The following is a 20,047-nucleotide window of genomic DNA, read 5'->3' on the forward strand; positions in this document are numbered from 1 at the left end:
AAAATAACTAAAAAATTAACTTATAATTTTAAAAAAAATAATAATTATATTTATTAATATTAGTTATGATTGAAACATATTTTCAGTTTAAAATTAATTAATTATAATATATATATTTTAATTAATTAAGTGTCGATAATTAATAAGGTGCGATGGTGAATACTAAATAAGAAGAGATTATCTATTTATTTTCAAATTATATTTGTATTATGGTACCAATATATGATATTTAAATGTGTATATATTTATTTGTTGACAGAATTGAGTCAAGGAAAAAGAATAAAATTATCTAATTACAGAAAATAGAAGGTCGTAATAACGATAAAGTTGGAGACTAAGAAATTGAAGAGTTGTGTAGATTGAATTTGAAGAGCTAAAACGAAGACTCATAATTATGCGGTATTAATAGAGATGGCTTATTTGTTCTAGATCTCAATAATAAGATCTTGTTTGATTTGGTCTTACAAGGAAAAATCTTAATTGATTTGAGAAATGATGTGGCATATGTGCTGACATCATCGAATGCAAACGTGCAACCGAAAATAAATGTTCAAGCGACTTTGGCTAAAATATTTGAAACATTTTGATTTCTTTTGTCGAAATAATGTGACATGATGATGAATATATTTATTTGATTAAATATTCTAATATCTTTTATAGAAATAATATGTTGAAATGAATATTTTAATTGATTCAACATTATAGTTTCTTATATAGAGATGATGTGAATATGAATAAACATTCTAATCTCTTATATAGAAATTATATATGAATGATTTAATCAATTAAATATTCATAATAATAGTTATCTTATTAATTTAATGATAAGTACAACACAATAATTGTGTGGTAATCTCTTGATTAAAAAAACTTTGGATTTAATTCATATAGATGTGTGTTTTATAAATGTACCACATGAATGTGGGGGCAGAGTAATGATATGGGGAGTGAAAGATTTGCAGAAAATGTGCAACAAAATGATGTGAAAGACAGACATGATGACTCAAACATTTCAAATATTTATTTATCTCTCTTATTCATTAATAATTTCTCTCTTTTCTTTTTATTATTCATTTATTTTTTATATCTTCAATCTTCATTAATAATTTATCTATATTATTAATTTATAACTATATATTTATATATTTTATTATTTAACTTATTTATTTATAAAATTTAGAATAATAATAGAGATAATAATAAATCAAATAAAAAATAACAAAATATATATTATATTTGATAAATATATATAGAAGAGAATAAAAAATTAAATATAAAAATTCTTACTTTTTTAATTAATTATTTCATTTTCTTGTGAAATGTATTATAAACTCAATCAATTAACTCAAAATTTTATAAATTCTCTCTTCTTATATTATCAAAGGGTTAACTCTTATCATAAAGTATTTTTTCTTTTTATTTATGATGAAATATTAATATATCATAGTTTGAGTTATATTTATTTTGAATATTAGTACGGTTTAATTTGAGTTAGTTCATCTTGATAAATTTTTAATATATATATATATATATATATATATATATTAATAGAGGAGAGAAATAATTAATTAAAAAATTAAGAATTTTTATATTTAATTTTTTATTCTCTTAAATATAATATATATTTAAAAATATATATATTGTTATTTTTTATTTGATTTATTATTGTCTCTATTATTATTCTAAATTTTATAAATAAATAAGTTAAATAATAAAATATATAAACATATATTTACAAATTAATAATATAAATAAATTATTAATGAAGATAGAAGGGATAAAAAAATAAATGATTAATAAAGAGAAAAAAAAAATTATTCATAAATATGAGAGAGATAAATAAACATTTGAAATGTTGAGTCATCATGCCTAGTGAGTCTTCCACATCATTTCGCTGCACATTCGCTGCAAATCTTTCGCCCCTATCATTACTCGTAGAGGCAAATGTTTTTAGTGATAATAACACAAAGTATTATTGTGTATATTATGATAAATAAATGGATGATCTATTGTTATATAAACAAAAGATAAAGTTGTGTAACTTAACCTAACGGAAAATAACTTGTTTATATTTGCTTAGTTGGTGCTCAATTTAATTTTTTAAGGTTTGAAATCAAGATACACATTTTTCTTTAATATTATTTTCATACAAATTATTAGAACTAATATCTTCAAAATAAATTTTCTAAAATAAATTAATAAAGAAAAATTTGCTTATGATGTTTTGTATGACTTATAACAATGTTTATAATAGTGGTATGAAAATTTTGATTTTAACTGAAAAGTTAATAAATGTGATAATTGTGTATATCATGAAGACAACGAAAGTGATTATTTCATTACGTGTATTTATACGATATTTTTATTGTTGAAAATTACGATAAAAATGATAAAATTCACTAAGGATGTGAGTTGCACTAAATGATGTATCATATTGTTATCAAATGATAAAGTGATATGAAAGACTTTACGTCTACAAGCGAATATGTTTACACTTCAAAGTGCAACTATATGGGTGGAAATCTTCTAACGATTTTTTTTGTGAAATCTGTAATCTTTTACTCAAAGGAATAATAGTTCAAAAAATTTTTATCTACTAGTTAGCCAAGTAAACAATATTTTTCACAAAAGAATGTTTAAATGATAAGTTTGTATGAATGACAATGTTTATTAGAAGATATTCCAAGATTATCTAATTTTTTTTCTTCTAATAATGCAATACTACAAAGGAGGCATGAGAAACGGTGATTCAACTCCATGAAGGAAATGAAATAACCAAGGAAAACAAGATAATGGTGGCTATCTAGAAGTTTGAAAACATCAAAATGAGGCCAGGTGAAACCATGAAGGAGTTTAGTGATCGTTTCACGAATGTGGTAAATTAATTATCTGTTCTTGGGAAGAAATATGATAACAAGGAAACAATCATCAAAGCTCTGAGATATCTTCCTAGTGCATGAGATATAAAGACGATGGTGATGAGGGAATCAAACTGCCTAGACAAGATGAAGCTACATGATGTATTTGAGGATCTGAAGGCATATGAATTCGAGATGAGATCCAGGATTGAAAATGAAGCATCAACGTATACCGCTACTAAGGCACTAGTTACATCCATAGTACCAGCAACCGCCGTACTGATCAAATCCGCAGAACAATTTTCTGAGGATGCAATGGCAATGCTCGCATAGAAGTTTAGCAGATTCATGAAGAAAAGCCAACCGACAAACAACTACAACTACAACTACGGTGTGATAAATCTAACGTTAGGTGTTATAATTGTGATGGTTTGGGACATTACAGGTGGTAATGCAGAAAACCAAGACGGGATGACCGGAAACCGGATGATAAAAACCAAAGAAACAACTATCCACAAACCGGTGAAGGAAAGGAAATTCAGAAAGCGATGATAGCCAATGATGGAGGAAGTCTATGGGCTCACAGTGACAGCGATGATGAAATCTCTTGTCTCATGGCAAATGAGGAACAAGTATTTGATTTTTTCTATGATGAATTTACTAAAGATGATCTAGTTACGACACTAAATGTTATGGTAGCAGAGTATAAACATTTATCAACTTTAGTATCAACCCGGCTTAACCTTGAAACCGATAGCGTCAATGAGATCATAGAAATCGAGGCAACGTCTAAACTATCCTCTAAGAATGAACAACTCAAGGAGTCAGCTCAGGAGTTGACCGAAGAAGAAAATGAACGAACCAAGTACTTAATGGCAACATGTTAGAGATCTAGTGAAGCAGTTAGTAAAATGTCAAACTATTGAATACTCTATAAGTGTAAATTTGGTATCGGTTATGATAGTAAGACACCCACCCAACAAAAACCCGTTAACAGATTGAATCTCACCAAAGACAAGCTTCCATTCATAAGCTTTGTCAAGAGCTCTTCAACCAATACTGAATCATCTCATGATTCAAAACTAGCTAAAGAAATAAAATATGTAGGTCCGACTGACACAACCAAATTATTTCGTCCTGAGAGAAGAAAACCTACTCAATTAAACAACATGTACACATCTTACACCGACCAAATCTCATCCCAACATCACAAGGCACCAATAAGTAGACATAAACACACCAAACCTAGCGCATATAGAACCATCAAAACCATCTCTGGGAGAATTATGCGAATAATTAAGGTATGGATACCCAAGGGACTAATCAACCACGGTGTTGGGTCAAATTATTTTGACTAAGTATTGAAATAATTTACCCTCTGATATTTTTGATGATGAAATAATTTATGAGTTTTGATACAGGTGTATTGAGACAAGATGTCTTAAGACTTGGATCTAATGAGGGTCATTAGACCGATCTTGATTTTCATTCGTATTAAATTAGACGCACAGTCTAACTCATCGGAGTTATACGTGCACTCTAATAGACGTGTAATTAGACGGACGGTCTAATAGTTACACAGAATTAGACGTGAGTCTAATGGAATTAGACGTGAGTCTAATGGAATTAGACGTAAGTCTAATATATTCAGAATTAGACTCACAGTCTAACTCATCGGAGTTAGACGTGTAAGTCTAATAGATGTGTAAATAATTAGACGCAAGTCTAATAAATACACGGAATTAGACGTAAGTCTAATAGAATTAGACGTACAAGTCTAACTCATCGGAGTTAGAGATGTAAGTCTTAATAGATGTAAAGAATTAGACGGATGGTCTAATGAATACACGAAATTAGACGTAAGTCTAATGGAATTAGACGTACAGTCTAACTCATCGGAGTTAGACGTGTAAGTCTAATAGATGTAAAGAATTAGACGGATGGTCTAATGAATACATAGAATTAGACGTAAGTCTAATTTGAATTAGACATACAGTCTAACTCATCGGAGTTAGACGTGTAAGTCTAATAGATGTAAAGAATTAGACGCAAGTCTAATGAATACGTGGAATTAGACGTGAGTCTAATGGAATTAGATGTAAGTCTAATATATTCGGAATTAGACGTACAGTCTAACTCATCGGACTTAGACGTGTAGTCTAATATATTTGTAATTAGACGGGTAGTCTAATTGAAACCAGAATTAGACGTGGCAGTCTAACTCAGTGGAGTTAGACGTGCCAGTCTAATGGTTATTGTAAAATTAGACGTGTGGTCTAATTAGTGAATGTTAGACGTGCGTCTAACTCCTTCAGACAAGTCTGAGGTAGAACCGGAATTAGACGTGGCAATCTAACTCAGTAGAGTTAGACGTGCCAGTCTAATGGTTATTGTAAAATTAGACATGTGGTCTAATTAGTGAAAGTTAGACGTGCGTCTAACTCCTTCAGACAAATCTGAGGTAGAACCGGAATTAGACGTGGCAGTCTAACTCAATTGGAGTTAGACGTGCCAGTCTAATGGTTATTGCAATTAGACGGGTAGTCTAATTAGTGAAAGTTAGACGTGCGTCTAACTCCTTCAGACAAGTCTGAGGTAGAACTGGAATTAGACGTGTAGTCTAACTTAGTGGAGTTAGACGTACCCGTCTAACTGTTATTGTAATTAGACGCGAGTCTAATTCTATTAGACCAGGCGGTCTAATAGATGTTTTTCATTAGAAGGAGTTGACCTATTTCAATAGACTGATTTTTACAATCCGTCTAACTGAAATATGTCTAATGCTCAATTTAAGTAGTACGCTTGAATCTAGCATTTCTCCTACCCACGTGCTATAGCTGTACCCTACTTCTGCTCCACTTTCTTGTGAAGATTATTACAGCAGCTATATGCATCCAATCAAGGAATGCCACGTAAGGGAATTTTCCTCACATTACCCATTTTGCAGGTACATCCCTGATGGAATATTCGGCGCACTACCAGTTCTGTACGGCCACGATCCTTGTACTCAGACCCTACTGTGTACAATGGAGGCTTTCCAATGAAAGAGTGCCACGTATCATCCTTGAAGATTTGACCGTTAGCTCCTACTATGTATTTAACCAATCCTAAGGACAACGGACAATCTGCCTCACGAACAAGTTAATACGAACGAACAAGCATTCTGATTTTGCAGAGAGAGAAACTAATCAATCATCTTGCTTACTGAACTTATTCTGTGAAGCTTCTTTCTGATTGTACTGTGTGTGAATTGAGAGAGAGAGCTAGAATCAAAACACCTTTAGCTGAGTGATATTCTTCATCTTGTAATTGAACAGAAAGTGTTCTGTTCAATAAGTGAGCTAAGTGTGTGTAAACTGTATTTGATTCTCATAATATTATAGTGAATCCTTCCGGTGGTTGGAAGAAGGGGTGACGTAGGAGAGTTTCTCCAAACATCCATAAACAAACTGTTGTGTTATTCATTTCTGTCATCTTTTCATATTTCATCTTGTGCTTCAAACCCAAGTAAACAATTTCGCCTTGAATCTGTTTCAAGTGTTTACACAAGTTTGCGTATAATAGAAAGCGAATCCAATCCCTAACAGGATTTATTTCAAACTGTTTTTCATAAGCCTTCATCCTTAGCTAGACCCCCGTCTCTATCGATAAAGCCGATCCTATCAATTGGTATCAGAGCCTTGTTTCTATTCTCAAGCCTTTCCTGAAATATGTCGAACATACCCAAAGATGCCAATGCTACAGCCATTCCAACATTCTCTCGTGAAAACTACATTGTTTGGAAGAAAAGAGTTCGTGCTCATCACTCTTCTCTTCATGATGACATGTGGAGTGTTGTCACAGAAGGTCCTATCAAGATTGATAAAGAAAAGTCCGACTGGACCGCTGATGAAAAGAGGCAGAATAACCTCAACAACATGGCTCTTGATGTTCTGTACAAATATCTCGATGACAGTATGTTCAACTACATCATCGAATGTGACACTGCCAAAGAGGTCTGGGACAGACTCACTCAACTAGGTGAGGGCAACGAGCAAACCAAGGAAAACAAGATCATGGTTGCCACTCAACAGTTCGACAACTTCAAAATGCGTCCTGGTGAAACAATGAACGATTTCGACACCAGATTCAGCAAGATCGTCTCCTCTTTGTCCATCCTAGGAAAGACCTATAACAACTGGGAGCTTGCTATCAAGGTCATGCGTGCTCTTCCAAGAGAATGGGACATAAAGACTATAGCGATGAGAGAATCCAAAGATCTGAACAAGATCTCTCTCTTTGATCTCTTCGCTGATCTCAAGGCCTATGAGTTCGAGCTGAACTGTAGGATGGAAGAAGATCAACCCTCGTCCGTTATTATTGCCAAGGCGTTGGTGACTGCTGAAGAGCCACCAACCGCTCTAGACGTGAAGATGGCAGCTCAGCAGCTGAGCAGCGATGCCATGTCTCTCTTCGTGAAGAAGTTTGGCGACTTCATGAAGAAGAGCAACTCTAACTCAAATTCTTCAAATTCTAATGATAATAAAAAATCTAAAGCTAATGTTACTTGTTTTAATTGTGGCATTAAAGGTCATTATGCATCGGAATGCCGGAAACCAAAGCGTGAAGATGCCAAGGAAGATGGAAAAGAGATGAAGGCTCTTATGGCTGGTGATGGAAAGAACAGAGGAAGCAGCCGTGGTCTCGTACTTTTCATCCAGTGAAAGTGATGAAGAAGATGTGGCTTGCTTCATGGCCAGAGAAGATGAGGAAGGAACTCAGGAGACTGAGGTATTTGATTTCTCTTTCGAAAGGTTTTCAAAGGAACAACTGATAGCTGCACTAGATGACATGGTCATCGAGTACAGAAAGCTAGCAGAATCTCTAAAAGAAACTAAATCTTCATCAGATTTCAATGAACCAAATCTTCCTAAAGAGGAAGAGTCACATGTTCTTGAAAAGAAGATTGAAGAGATCTCATCTGAAAATGAGATGCTCAAGGAACAGATTCAAACTCTTTCATCTGAAAACAAAAGGCTAAACTATGTTGTCTGTGCATGGACAAGGTCTGGTGATGCTGTCAAATATCAGATCAGCATGTTGAAACCTGCTGGATCTAGATCCGAATTGGGATTTGATAGCAATGATCCTAACAAGTCCTACAAAAAGTCAAAGCCAAATGACAAGTTTAAGCCTATAAACTTTGTCAAAGGAAGTATGAATGACAATGAATCTGATCTTATTCATGAAGAAGTTGCTTTCAAAAATGAAATAGTTTATGTTCCACCGACTGTTAGCTGGCTTAAGAATAAGCTATAAAAGGCTAATAAGTTTGGTAATCTAAAACCTGACTCTAAGTCAAGGAGTTTTAAAAGAAAATTTTCTTCAAAAGTTAAAGGATCAGTGGCTAGTAGGAAGTCATCTGCTAAGTCAAAATCTTATGCATTAATCACAACACAAAATGGGAAATCCATTAGAATAACTCAAATATGGATTCCTAAGGGACTAATTGATCGAGGACCCAATTAAGTATGGGTACTAAAATGTGTAAATAGTTTATTTTGTAGGTGATGTAGGAGGATAGCAGGAAGGAAGCTAGAAGAGTACTCCTCTGAGTACACAGCTTGGAAGATCAACCATGGCACTTGCCATTCTGGAAGAATAAATGTTTTTATCTGTTAAAAATGTTTTTGGTCTTTGGACCACAAAAATTGTTTATAAAACTCTAATGTCCATATTCATTATGATAAGAAAACTTTCTTTGGAATTAAAGATATTCTCTGGACGAATATTCTTAATCGGTCTAATTAGACAAGGGTGTCTAAAAGAAACAGTATGTATTTAGACGTATTTTTGCTCACAATTCATACATCTAAGTCTATATGTTGAGGTTTTATACCTACGCAATTAGACGGACACGTCTAATAGACGTTAGACGTTTTTACGTCTTGAGCAAAAGGATGCTCACGTCTAATAAACACACGTCTAACACATGGTGTTTATGCAGAATTAGACGTACACGTCTAATAAACATTAGACGTACACGTCTAATAAACATTAGACGGATTTGTTATAAACACGGAATTAGACGTATGCGTCTAATACACTCGTCCGTTTAATAGACGCTGTGTTATATTGGATTTGTGGAGTAAGAAAAACGTCTAACTATGTGTCGATTAGACTGATCAAGGACAACTGTCCCACGTTGAGAGCTATCTGCTTTTCCCGCTCAAAACATTAAACAGTCATCTCTTAATAACATGAAGACACATGTCTATTAAGTTTAGAGAAAATGACTGATATACCCTCATTTTTTAATGACGATTTCTTGAAAAATGACGTCTAACATTTATTAATGGGCCATACCCCTAGAATAGACGGTTATTATGTATCTCCATTTTTCATCTATATAAGGACATTACTGCATGATTTTGAAAACTTTCAATCTCACGAAATCTCTAAGAACCCTAGCTTTCTTGCATTTCTCTCACTAAATCTCTCTGAAATATCACGTCGATTCACATTCTCTCAAAAATGGTGAAGAAAATCACTCTCGGTCACTGTACTCTGCAGGTGGACTTTCCATCGGTGTATTCTTTTGATCAACCGGAGGTGGTGAAGATGTTCCAAACTCTAGAATATTCTAGGTTAAGGAAGTATCTGGGCGGACCTTTCATCTTCTATGAAGACGAAGTTTGCGAGTTCTTCAAGACAACAGTTATGGTAGATGACTCCATCGTAGCAACCGTTAACGGAAAGAAGATTTCTTTTGATGAAGCAGTTTATGCGGAGTTCTTTGAACTTCCGACGGAGGGTCATCTGTTTGACTTGGTGTTCCCTTCAGAAATCATGGAGGAAATGAAGACCACTTTCTCTACAGACGGCTCTAAGATCCATGTGAATGGATACAAGAAGGTATTCAAACTCCACTTCATTCTTCTAAACGATGTGGTGGCGAAGGCGTTGCAAGGGAAGGCTGGCTCCTTCAATCTCTATAATCAAGACCGTTTTGACTATATGTGTGCCATTTCTAAAGGGATCCAGGTAAACTGGGCTCATACCTTGTTTCAGAATCTGTGTTACTCTATCAGCCAGACGAACAAGGAGAGTATCACATATGCGGCTCAACTGAGTCACCTGTTGAAGTACTTGGGGGTTCCCGTTGGTGAACCAGCGCAGATCAACTCTCCAAGAGTTTTTACTACTTTTACGGTGGCTAACACGCTGACGAGGTTGAAGAGCAACCTAGAGTCTACATCTAGTGCTTCTAGTTACCAGACAGGTGGAAAGCCTTCCACTCGATCAAAGCCCTCTGCTTCTGTTCTTTCAACAGGGGCAAAGAGAACCAAAACTGTGAACGAATCGGAGGCCAGTTCCTCCAATATGAAAAGTCCAAACAAGAAGAACTCCGAATCCGTTTATTCAAGGGTAAAGCAAGGTCCAAACGTACTTGTTGCAACCCCAATGACATCGTTATTCACTCCCTCAACATATTTGAGGAAACCTTCTAGGTCATGTGCCTCAAAGGAGAAGAAGACTAAGGCGCCCCGCGCGTCTAAATATGCTAAGGTAAAGTCTTCTAAATCTTTGGCTGCTGTGCCAAAATTTGATGTTCCCTAAGTGGAACAAGCTGAATCTGTTTTCTCTCCTTTGAGAGAATCTGCTGAAGGGTCTGTTGTTGAGTCAGCCGGTCCAAATGATGAAACTGTTGACAGGGCTGAGTCTCATGTTATGCAATATGATCATGTAGCCGCCGGTGCTACATAGTCGTCACAACCAGAACAAGGTGCTATTCTTACCCTTGTTTCTGGTGAACCCAACATTCCTGCTCCCAAATATTCCTTGGTGGTCGGAAAGATTGTTTGTAGAAAGCTTCTTGCTGAGTTCTGCTTGAAACCTCAATCTGCCTTTGAGCTGTTGCGGTCCAGAAAAGGGACAAAAAGATTTGTGATTGGTGAACCTAGACCAGCTCCAAAACCCATAGAGGTTGTTGGAAAAGGAAAATTCATTGCAATTCAAGCTCCTAAGAAGGTATCTGAAGCAAGAGGCATCGTTGACCTTATTCTGGATCAAGTGAAAGGTCTCTCTGTTGAAAAGTTGGGAATATATGATTCCTGGTCCACTGAGAGGCTGTCTTCTAAATACAACGATTCTATGTCTAATGTTGTCATAGCAAAAAAATGGAAGAAGAGGGTGGAAAACGAAAAGAAAATCTTGAAATGGGCTAGAACTTCAGATGTGGGTGAAGCTCTGAATAAAAGAGAACTGGTGGAAGCATGTATCCTTGGAAAAGCTCTCTTTCCAATTTATGCAGCCAGGAAAGCTAACTTCAACCCTGATGCAAAAGGAGCTGATGTTGAAGCAAAAGTGTTGAAAAAGTTGAATGATATCCTGGAAAGTTATGTCACTACTGCTTTTAGACATATTCATGGCGCCGATAGCTCTAGCGCGGAACCTCTCAACGAAGAAGAAGCAATGGATATTCCAGATGCTAATGAATTAGATGCTGCTCTCCTGATCGAATTTGGGAATCTTTCTGCCGAAGAGAGACGCATTCTAGATCATCCTGTCCAAGGACTTTCGAATGAAGAAGAAGAAGTTGTGAATATTCAAGAGCCTGAACAAGCTCTTGAAACAAATAATGAAGAAGTCATCATAGAAGATGTGACTGAGGAGGCTTTGAAAGCTCCTATTGAAGAAGAAGTGATTTTAACCCCTGTTGCGACATAGGTTGTTCAAGAAAAACTGGCCGAGGTCACTCAGCCAGAGACTGCAAGAACTGAGGGGGAACCCTCAAAAGAGAAAGACAATGAAGAAGAAAGTTCTTCTTCTAAGGAGGAACAAGATGAGCAACCAACGTTTGTGAAGCTCCGCTTATTTCCCGATGGCGTTGTGGGAAGTGTTCATGAAAACATCAACATTCCCCGTCACTATTCTGGAAATTTGCTTTAAAGATTTGAAAGGGCATAAAAAGAAATTGAAGAAGAGGCACGAGAAAAAGCTGCTAAGAATGCTGAAATGAATCAGACGGAGCAATCCTTGCAGGTTCATACAAACTTTGAGCCTATTCAAAGTATGACAGCTGAATCTGAAGAAGTGTCGTCTCACGAAGAGTCATCTGCTGGAGGAAACAAAGTGCTAAGATCTATGAGGACTATGATCTCCTCAATTCAGAAGACCATGTGTCATACAATGAACTCCAAGGAAGAAGAAAGTGCGAATTTTGGCAATATCTTCAAGATCCTCACTGAGCTGGATAAAACCTTGAAAAAGAACACTTATGAGACTCACATTGCTAATGTAAACTTCTCAAAGTTTGAAAAGGATCTCTTCAGCCGTCAAAGTGAATTATTTGACATTGAGAGGCATATAACGATGAACGCCACAAGGAAACTTTGGATGAATTCAGTCTGGTGAAGAATCAGATGGTAGAAATGCAGGGTTGCATGAGCAGAAATGATAATGAACGTCAAGCATTTACTGAGACCATTGCTAGGAAGTTTCAAGCAAAGGAGGATGCAATGGCCAATGCTGAAGGTGCTCAACCTCGACCAATTCAAGGTGAGTCAAGCAGAAGGAATGATGGTGTGTCAACCGAGACAAGATCCAGGCGAGCTCCAAATTCTGATGACAATCCTAGGCCAACCAAGAGGGGTGGTGGTCGAAGCGTTGCTGAGCGTGGAGGTCGAAGTGGTAGCGGCCGGAGCAGGCTATCAAATGTTGATCAAGGTGGACGTGCAAGTGTTGCTGAACGTGGAGGAAGATCAGGTGCAGCCGGTCGTGGTGGTCGAGGCTATCCTTCTTTCTTCAACATGCTTCCAGGGCAAGAGATGAGTCCAACCGATCCTCGAGTTAAAAGGGAAGAACAATAATTTCTCTTCTTTTACTCTATTTTAATTTTATTAAACATGGTTTCTTGATGATTTCTCGAATACTGGTTTCTGGATGAATTATGTAAGTGAACAAAGTGTTTGTTTGTTTGTATGATGAATGCATGCTTTGATATATGTATGCAGGTCTACAATTTCTTCATCAAAAAGGGGGAAATTGTTGGGTCAAATTATTTTGACTAAGTGTTGAAATAATTTACCCTCTGATATTTTTTATGATGAAATAATTTATGAGTTTTGATACAGGTGTATTGAGACAAGATGTCTTAAGACTTGGATCTAATGAGGGTCATTAGACCGATCTTGATTTTCATTCGCATTAAATTAGACGCACAGTCTAACTCATCGGAGTTAGACGTGCGGTCTAATAGACGTGTAATTAGACGGACGGTCTAATAGTTACACGGAATTAGACGTAAGTCTAATATATTCGGAATTAGACGCACAGTATAACTCATCGGAGTTAGACGTGTAAGTCTAATAGATGTGTAAATAATTAGACGCAAGTCTAATAAATACACGGAATTAGACGTAAGTCTAATAGAATTAGATGTATAAGTCTAACTCATCGGAGTTAGACGTGTAAGTCTAATAGATGTAAAGAATTAGACGGATGGTCTAATAAATACACGGAATTAGACGTAAGTCTAATGGAATGGCCTGGCTGAGAGAAGAAACCGAACTCTCAAGGAAGCCGCGAGGTCTATGATAGCCGATTCAGGTGTTGCTCAAAAATTTTGGGCCGAAGCTATTAGTACTGCATGTTATACACAAAACCGGTCTATGATTAACAAGCATCGCAATAAAACACCATATGAAGTATACTTTGATTGAGTAACTCACATTCAGTACTTTAGAAATTTCGGTTGTAAATGTTACATCCACATGAATGAAAAAACCTACTTAAATGCTTTTGATGTAAAATCTGATGTTGGGATAATGCTAGGATACTCAGCAGTTAGTAAGGCATATATAGTATATAATACTAGAACCTTAACTGTAGAAGAATCTCTTCATGTTGTATTCGATGAATCAATTGAAAATAACACTGCATCATCCTTTAATCTACACAACAAATTGGAAAATCAAAATATCCATTCTGATAGTGAAGATGAAATTCCAGTATTTAGACGGTTTGTCCATGACCAAATGGGTATTGTTGAAACCCAGCCGGATCAAGCTGCCAAACAATAGGAAGCTGACACCTCAACTTCAATTGAGGAAATCGGTCGGTCTGACATCATTGTTCAGCCTACTGATATGTCTAGCCTTGATCAAATAACCGGTAATTTGGTAGACATCTCTAAACCGAATTTCAAAAGAAACACAAATCATCCTCCTGAGCTTGTTATATGTAGCCCTTCACTACCCATCCGAACAAGGTAACAACTACTGGAACAATATGAAAATTCCGCTTTCATATCCCAGATTGAGCCGAAAAAGGTGGATGAAGCATTGTTGGATCCAGATAGGATTTTAGCAATGCAAGAAGAGTTAAACCAGTTTGAGAGTAATAAGGTCTGGTACTTAGTTCCTAAACCGAAAGATCATCCGGTTATCAGAACAAGATGGGTATTCAGAAATAAGCTCAATGAAAACGGTTTGGTTACGAAGAACAATGCTAGATTAGTGGCACAAGGATACAAAATGGAAGAAGGCATTGATTTTGAAGAATTATTTGCTCATGTAGCTTGAATTGAAGCCATTAGAATTTTTCTAGCATTTGTTGCTTTCAAAAATTTTAAGGTATTTCAAATGGATGTTAAAAGTGCATTCTTAAATGGTGAATTACGTGAAGAAGTATATGTTGAACAACCACTCGGTTTTAAAAATACTAACCTGATTAATCATGTGTATAGACTTAATAAAGCTCTTAACGGTTTAAAACAGGCTCCCAGAGCTTGGTATGACACCTTAACAAAATTCCTGATCAATCATGAATTCACCATAGGTTCAGTAAATAAACTTTATTCAAATTTGAGAAGAAGGAACACATTTTACTTGTTCAGATATATGTAGATGATATCATTTTTGGTTCAGTTGATCCTAAGCTATGCGATAAATGTTCAACACTAATGACTAATAAGTTTGAAATGAGTATGATGGGAGAACTAAACTTCTTCATTGGTCTTCAGGTTCGACAAATCGAAGGAGGAACATTTATTAACCAGTCTAAATACACAAAGGAATTACTAAAGAAATTTGGGATGGAAACATGTTCTCCTGCCTCCACTCCAATGAGCTCCTCAATCAAGTTGGATAAAGATGATGACGGTCAGGGAGTAGACTTGACAACCTATCGAGGAATCATTGGTTCATTGCTCTACCTGACAACAAGTCGATCGGATATATTGTTTGCGGTCGGAGTATGTGGAAGATTCCAAGCCAATCCCAAACAATCTCACTACACAACCGCTATACAAATTCTAAAATATCTAAAGGGAACCCCAGAAGTCAGACTGTGGTATCTAAAGGACTCCAGTTTTAATCTAACAAGCTATTCTGATGCAGACTATGCAGGTTGTAAAGTTGATAGAAAAAGTACCAGTGGAACATGTCAATTTTTTAGAGATCAGCTCGTTTCATGGTACAGTAAGAAGCAAACATCGGTTGCTACGTCAACCGCAGAAGCTGAATACCTGGCAGCCGGAAGTTGTTGTGCTCAAATTCTATGGATTCAACAACAACTAAGAGACTTCAGTGTCACCGCCAAAGAGTCTCCAATATTCTGTGATAACACAAGTGCCATAACAATCACATACAATCCGGTTCTACATTCAAGAACCAAGCATATTGATATAAGACATCATTTCATCCAGGAACATGTCCAGCAGAAGCACATCCGGTTAGAATATGTTTCAACCGATCAACAAGTTGCTGACATCTTCACAAAACCTTTACAGGAAGCTAAGTTCTCTTTCTTCATAAATATTCTTGGCCTTGCCGATATGAATCAACTTATTTCTTAAACCAAAATGCTATTTCTTTAAAAAGAAACATCGGCTCAGACAGACAAAACCAGCAGTTCTTCTCAACATGTCGGAAAATTGAATTACCTATGTATTTATTGAAAAACCGCATTGCCTATCAGTTGCAGTAAACCGACCAGTTATTTAGTACCTAACCAAATAACTGCATCGGAACCAATAACTGAAAACTAACCGGTTTGGATATACTTTACTTTGGAATATTTGGCTTTCCAACAAAATGGAATAACTAATTGTGTTTGGACATATCTGTTCTGAAAAGATTCATTTTCAAAACAAAGCAGTCATGCCTCAAAAGACATGAAGATATGATATCTCTCACCGTCTAGGCCTATGACTTGCATTCATAGGGTACCAATCACCCCAAAATCTTGGAAAGATTTCTTATCCAACGGTTAATAAAATACAACGTGCATTATCCACTAGTTAACACCATCAACTGTCTAATATATAAGATAGATGCACATCAACACATAATCACACATCTAAAATACTCAGCACCTCTCAGAAATCTCTCATCCTACTAGAGAAAAATGTCTCACATCTCTTTCCAAAACATCCTTCAAATTGAGTTTGATTCCGCCCTAGGGACAAACCATTTTGAGATATACAAAATGTTCAAATCAATTGTAAACTCTGGTCTAAGGAATTTTCTGGATGACCAACACATTATATTTCCTGATACCGTTATGGAATTTTTCCAAAACACAAGAGTTTTTCGCGGTCCCCCCTTTTTCGACACTCTCATCCAATCCAAGGTGAGAGGCACTGTCTTTGAGTTCACCGAGAAAGATTTTGCTCGGTGTTACGACCTACCAAGAGAAGGTCTCACCGACCTCTCTCCTTCAACGGAACAAAAGGCCGCAATGTTTCAACATTTTTCTCGCTCTCTTCTTCCTGTTGATGATCACGGGGCAAGATCATCGTTGAGGGATGAATATCAGCTGCTCAACGACATAGTTGGTAAATCCCTCCTTGGAAAGGAAGTTACCAACGTTTTCTGTACCAAGTCTTTTGACAGCATGACCGCCATCACCAATGAAGTTTCGGTCAACTCGTAAAGGTTGCTTTTTGACAACCTCATCTAGATGATCTCCACTCGTCACACCGACTTCATTCCCCAAATCAGCACTCTCCTTTTTTATCTCAATGTTCCTCTCTGTCCGGGCGTAGGGTTAAGCCCACTTCAAATCATGACAGGAGACTCGGCCGACGCATTCTTCGACCGCTTTGAGAAAGCCTGGAAGAAGAAGCAGAGAGAAAGCTCCTTCTCCAGCCGCTAAGGAACCATCTTTTTGGACAACTGGTCATTTTGTTGCATGCACCGATTATATATTTTTAATTATGTTGATCTTTTGTGTGTTTCTCTTGTTTTCCTGTGATACTACTTCACATCGGTCTAATATATTACATACTCTTATTTTATCTACTCTTGGCATATTAAATTCTAATTGCATAAAAACTACAAAACATTAAATTCAGTTAGTTCTCAACTAGATTCTCCACCTCGGACCAGTCAAAAACTCTCACTTTCCAAGAAATATGTTTTGAAAACATAAATATTCCTCTTACCTTAAAGCATTGATAGGACATCTCATAAATGACAAAATCCTATAATAAATGCCCTTATGTTATCCTTCTCTCTTCTACATCCTATTTAAGGAGCCTCACACTTTCTTTCACAACTCACAATACATCTTGCAAGATCTCAAAGAACACAACCTCCCTCTCTAAGCACATTCTGAAAATGTCTCACCCAACACTTCGAAACTTTCTCAGTGTTAACTTTGAATCCATGCTCTCTTCCGATGACATTGAAACAAAATAGATCGTATTTGATTCACTCGTTGACACCGGCCTTCGCGGATTTCTGGAAGTATCCAAACCCATTCTTCTTCTTGAGGTATTGGAGTTCTTCTCAAATGCTTCCATGCTTGACGATCTCATCGTCTCCATCATCAACGATACCACTATCATTCAAATCTCGGAAGATACCATTGCTGAAATGTTCAACCTCCCGACTGAGGGATTTTTGGATTTCCCCCCCGGGTGAACGGAACGCATGATGAGTACGCTGACCTGTTCTCCATTTCTGAAACTCTGGTTCAAAACAACGGCCTCAAAGCCCAACTTGCCCCTCACATTCAGATACTTCATGAGATCGTCAACCGATCTATTCTGTGTCAGGTTCCGAATCAGAACTACACCAAAAACGCTTTCAATATGATGACCTATATCATAAGTCCAACTCCAATCAACTGGGCCTGGGTCATTTTTGAAAACCTGAAAACAATGGTTGTAACCAAGAAAAGGCTCAGCTACGCTCATCAGCTAAGCTGAATCATTCGATCAACCGATCCAAGTCTTGGACCGGGATCACATGTGAATCCAACGAATGTTCTCACCAAGGAATCGGCGGAAGAAAAGATGACTAGGATGGTTAATAGATTGTTTCACTAGGTTCTCTCTAGAACGGTTTTCCTATTTCACCGTTCATGCTTTTCCAACCGATGTAACATCGGTTCTATTTTCAATATGTCAATGTACTTCTTTTCTTATAATTAAAAAATCTTTGATCGATTTCATCATTACCTATCATCAAAATTTTACCGCTAAAAGTTACCGCCAACAGTTTTGGAGGGAAACTTTGGCGCCTTTTTATTGATTTGACAGTTCAGTGCGCCGGTTCGCATTCTGAGACGCGCCCCATGCGGTCTATAAATACATTACATCCCTCACAAATTCATTTTTACGCTCTTTGCTTTCTCTTTGTTGCAATAACTCTCAAAAATTCAAGCGTTCGATCAAACTTCTAAAATGGGTCATGATTCCGCTCTTTTTGTCCACATCGTACAAGTTGACTTCGAAGAAATTCAAAGCAACAGTTCGGAGGATGCTCGACACGTCATAGAGCTAATCACCGCCTTGGGTCTGGAGAACTTCCTGAACGACCCGTTCGTCATCTATCAGGAGGCGGTGACGAAGTTCTTCACAAATGCCAAATTAAACGATGAAACCATCTCATCAACGGTCGATGGACAATTATTTGAAGTCACAAAAGACTTACTCGCCGAAGTTTTTCAATTGCCAACAGAAGGTCATGATTTCACCGAGGATGGGAATGAAGATGAAACCCTAACGGTGTGCTGTGAGTTATCCTGCACCAACGAACCGGTGGCAGTATCCGGTAAGAAAGGCGACCTGCAACCGGAATACAGGCCGCTCGCGACATCATATCTATATCAATTCAGGCAAGGAGAGGAAATTTCGATAGCCTCACCAACTTAAAAATTGAAACAATGGCCGGTATAGTCAAACGAGACAAGATAAACTGGGTCGATGTCATATTCTCCAGCCTATGTGAGATGGTGGATCCCAATTCGAACCGTTCTCATGGATATGCTATTCCACTCGGCAAACTTCTCCTTCATCTTAACGTCAAGACCGGTCTAGGGATCCTCCTCCCAAGCAGCAAGATAGTGAAATCCGTTCACTTTACAAGAAACGGCAAGATGAAAGTCTTAGCAGTTAAACAACCGAGGACTCAAGTCAAGAAACCCAACCAAAGAAGAAAAAGGCTCTAGTGGTAGAAGAAACCGGAAGCGAAAGGACGAAATCCGCTCCTCATGTATCAGGCTCGGTGGATGTTCAGACATATGTTCCAAACCCGACTGTCTCCACGGCCATCATTTCTAGCCGCTCCAAGGACAGTTCAACACATCAAGTAAACACTTCTTCTAAGTCCTTAACAAAGAAACCGAGAAAGATCGGTCAGATAATGTGGATAAGGCAAGTAACAAAGGGAAGGAGAATGTAGTCAATCAAGCGGATGACAATGAAGGACATCCAACGTTCAATGTTGAAAATGAAACCGGTTCAGTCAATCCACCGGAAACCAATGAAGAACCCGAATCTGTGGATGATCTCATTAAAAAGATGGGGAATACAGTTATATCCCAGGTCATCAAACAGCTTGATGAGAAGGCAATCGAACGAAGTAACGTATTCTATGAATGGGCTTCTATAAGAGCGGAGATCGGATTTGCTAACATACTTCTAGAATGTCCTGCCCATATGAAATGGGAAACGTTGATGAAACTCGAGAATGCAGTTTTTGATCTAGCAAAGACAAAGAATGTTGCGGTTGCTGTTAAGAGAGGAACGCTCATGGAGACACATGCCAGATTAATAGAAGTCACCGAGTTTATCCTCGGCATACAACAATGCCCTGATATGAACATCATTGATCAGATGGTGCTGGAGGCACTATATAAATCGGCTCAGGGATTAACTGACACAATGACGCGGCTAGAATCAGAGGCCGGTCAAGAGG

Source organism: Impatiens glandulifera, chromosome 2, assembly GCF_907164915.1.
Source record: "Impatiens glandulifera chromosome 2, dImpGla2.1, whole genome shotgun sequence".
NCBI classification, from domain to species: Eukaryota; Viridiplantae; Streptophyta; class Magnoliopsida; order Ericales; family Balsaminaceae; genus Impatiens; species Impatiens glandulifera.